This window comes from Hordeum vulgare, chromosome 3H (genome assembly GCF_904849725.1).
Source record: "Hordeum vulgare subsp. vulgare chromosome 3H, MorexV3_pseudomolecules_assembly, whole genome shotgun sequence".
Classification (NCBI taxonomy): Eukaryota; Viridiplantae; Streptophyta; class Magnoliopsida; order Poales; family Poaceae; genus Hordeum; species Hordeum vulgare.
In genome coordinates this window covers 256,836,500-256,840,463 of record NC_058520.1, presented here as the reverse complement: position 1 = coordinate 256,840,463, position 3,964 = coordinate 256,836,500, and the positions used below count along the sequence as shown (strand labels likewise).

At 47.0% G+C, this 3,964-nt stretch overlaps 1 pseudogene; it reads right to left on the bottom strand.

Moving 5' to 3' along the window:
- Positions 1-2,949: 2,949 nt before the first annotated feature.
- Positions 2,950-3,647, bottom strand: LOC123441658 (annotated as a pseudogene).
- Positions 3,648-3,964: the final 317 nt, after the last annotated feature.

The window sequence follows — 3,964 nt, the reverse complement described above, 5'->3', positions numbered from 1 at the left end:
ACGGAGACTGTAAGGTTTCTCGAACCAGAAGGACTCCTAGGCTCAACAAGTAGGCGTCTCCTGTCCTGGTCAGCGGAAGACGTGGACCTGCACACACAACAAATAATTTTGCTGACACCGAGTATAGAGAGGTTGTCAATCTCTCCAACCTCGTAGTTTGCAAAGGATAAAAAAAAAGCGGGAAGGTAATAGTGATTGCAACGGAAAAGTAAATGAAAGCGGTAAATGATGGACGTGTAAACAATGATAGTGATGTGGACCGGAGTGACATGATGTTCACTAGTGATGTATCTCTCCCAAAATACGATAAACAACTATGCTTCGGTAAACAAATCACAGTTGGGCAATTGAAAGAATTATGATCGCACCACAATGCTAATTATGCTACTTGATAGTTAGAGGTTCAATAGTAATGGGCAGTACGCCAAGACAAGTAGACCGTTTATTCATGAGCATCCACTTACTAATCATACACCTTGATATATCTATCCAGAACATTTCTCCAGTATTAAGTTGCGAGCCCCGCCCAAAGTGTAAACTAAAAGCAACGGACAACTGCATTAACGAACTATGCGTAAGGTAAAAAATCCTTTAAATCATGGTCACAAGCACCGTTCTTTTCTCCCTGGTGGCAACAAGCACATCCCCTAGTCTCATGTTTCTGTCACTCAAGCTAGACATCAAGGGGCATGAACCCACAATTATGCATAATGCTCCCTCTTGGAGTTACAATCTACTACTTGGCCAAAGCAATAAATAGCAACGGAGAACATGCATGAATCACTAAGGAACAAAATATAAAAGGATAATCAAATATATAACTCATAAAAATTAGAACATAATCTCATAATCCATCGGATCCCAACAAACCGAGCATAGAAAAAGCAAGTGAATTACACATTTGCCTTGATCCTGTAGGACAGCTCACAAGGACTACCCATTGAAGCACAAGATTGGAGAGAAGACATCAGATAGCTACTAGTCATGGTCTCATGGTCCAAGGAGGCCTACTCACGGCATGTCCGGGAAGCGTCCATGGCAGTGGAGAAGCTCCCGAAGATCAATCCTCCCTCCGGCAGGGTGCCAGGAAGAGGACTCGTGACGCTCTCGCTCTTGGAAGCGCTGCGGCGGCGAAACGATGGAGAAATTCGCGATTCCATAAAGTCTGCAAGGGTTTCCTCTCGGGACCCTAAATATAGGCCAAACGAGGGCACCAGAGGAGGTAGGACCCACCCATGCGACCTCCTGGCGAGGCCTAGGGCTTGGCCGCGCCAGCAGGCCGCCTGGGATGCCCCTGGACCCCCTCGGGCCCAGCTTCGGTGATCCGGAAGCTTCTGTTTCGCTGATTTTTTATATATTTTGTCTGGATTTTTTTGGGCTTCAGAAAATTGGGTAAAAGCCCGTGCAAAATAGACCAAGTAATCACTTTCTCAGGTAACACCTTTATACACACACACACTTGGTTTATGCGAAAACGACTAGATGTAGTTTAAGTAGCACCACCCAGCTATCCTTGGCCGTGGACATGGCTATTCGAATAGTTTTACACTCTTCAGAGGTTGTATGTTGTACCCATGAGATCCGGGAAACTTCCGTGTCATCCATGACTCGCGGTATACAACATACCCGAGGTAAGTACCCGATCAAAGCCTTTCCCCTAATGATACTAGGCAAAGAGATCACTCGATTGGTACCCAGCCCACATGATGTACGTCTTACGAGCACCAACTCTAGAACATATCATCAAAGCAGGGAGCAATGGTGTGCCCGGAACACGTAAAAATGGCATAGTCATCCTACCTGTCACGACCCCATCACGAGAGTGACCATATCACTCCCACAACTTGTAATGCTGGATCTTTGCTAGCACAACCAAAGTAATCAACACAACCACATCCCATAAAGAGGTATCGTGGTGGCACATGTAAGGTTGGGACGGTCGACAAATCTTAAATCCAATCCCATTTCCGAAACCACTTACACAAAAGCTTTACGTTACACCACTTCTTTCTCAAGTGGTCCTCCAGTTCAACACCATCACCGTCGGGCATTACTGGCACCTGACGGGGTTTTCGTAAAACTTTTGTAATCACCTTAGTATTACCATTTACATGCATGTGCCCAGCCTACGCGTAGCACTACTATCTACTTGTCAATTTTACTTCAGCGTGACCCTCATAGATGGTAAGTTCATGCTTAATGCAAGTGCTCCGGAGGAGCTAACGGGAACACCAGAGAGTGGTGTTCCGATTAATAATAACTATATGCACCGGAATAAAGTAATCATCATGTCATGCATAAACATCTTTCTCAGACATGGTCAAAGGTCTCCTTGCCTTGATCTTCTAGGTATCTGGGGTATTCGATGTCTTGTAGTCCAACTTTGAGTACTCTGTCTATTTTGCCAACCATCATCGGTAAACAACCACAGTAAGCCATACTGCAAGCAGAAACAAAAGTGCTCTAAAAATAGGAGTTTATTTTTCTTGGACCTCTCTGGTCATAAGAAAAATACTTGAAGCTTGTTCTAGGAGATTTGGATCATGAGGTATTTTTGAATGGAGGAATGGAGGAATAGGTGATCCTGTAAGCAGTCTACATAAAAATTTCGGCTAAAAATGAGTGGAGGCACTCATTTAATAGAGCATGAATTTAGAAACATTTCAGAAGTTGTTTCACTGGAATAGGAGTTGGTATGAATTTCCTGTGGATTTCCTAATATGGAATAAACAACAAAAAGGGCTATTTATTTGATGCGACAAAAACATTGCACATAAAATGTCCACCTATGGTAGGAAATTAGAGAATGATTTAATATGTCTCTCAAAATTGGAGTCACTCCATTTGGAGCTGATTTGAATCTCCTAGGATTTTTGCAAGGTGGGGCTAAATACATTCAAATATGCATTTGAATATTAAGACTACATAAAAGTTATTCGGAAAAAAGTGCTAGGCACTTCCTTGGCTAAATCTTGATTTTTGGAACCTGTAGGAATTTGAATCATGAATTTTGGAACAAAAATGATTTAGATATGGGTTTTTGAAGTTTCTGATAAAAGGAAAAAAGTAAAAAAGGGGATATATCAAAGAGTTAAACTGCGCCCAAAGCGCTAAATAGGCCACGAGCCGGCCCAGCTTGGCCTGGCTCGTGGTGGCACGGTTCACGTAGAAAGCGCCTCCGGGCTTTACTTCTCCTGCACACGGACACGACCAGGAGGGCACCCGTCTCCACTTATGGTTGTGTCGAGGACTGTACCGCTTACAAGCGGGCCCCGCCAGTTAGCTCGATCTCCAACCACCAGCTCGAGCTGGGAACGACGGGGAGGCAGGACAGGGCATTGCCGGCACTCGCCCTGGTGGCTCCGGTCGGCCCCAGCGATGCCACGGGCACCGACGCACTCGGGAAAGGGGTCGCACCATCGTGGGGGCCATGTTCTCGTCGGGAGTGCCAGGTCGAGTGGCTCATTGGCCACATGAGACGCGGCCGTCGGTGATTGTGGGCACGATGCCCTAGGCATGGGAAGAACGGGAGGAGGAGCAGAAGAGGAGTGGGGAAACACAGGGACGCCCTAGTGAGTCTCACGGAGGAGAGAAGAGGCCGACGTGGCCGATTTTGATGGCGAAACAACAGGGGAGGTTCTAGCCATGGGGTGGATAGGGGCATGGGAGGGAAATTGGGGCGTATGGAGGTTTGCATGAGGGAGAGTGATATAGGAGGGTGAAGCAGGGACTCGGTGGAGGCGCTAGGTGGAGGGGCGACCGAAGGGAGTCCCGGATGCGCCTCGGTTGCTCTGAGCACGTCGAGAGCACACGTGCCAGAGGGGGTTTGGCGCCTTCTAGGCATCGGAGAGGGCTTGGACGGTCAAAGGGGAGTGCCCTGGCACTCTGGGACAAACTGCCATGGCTAAACTTGGCCTGTAGGGTGAAGACAAAGTGCAGAGCACCATTATTGCTCGCCCGGGAG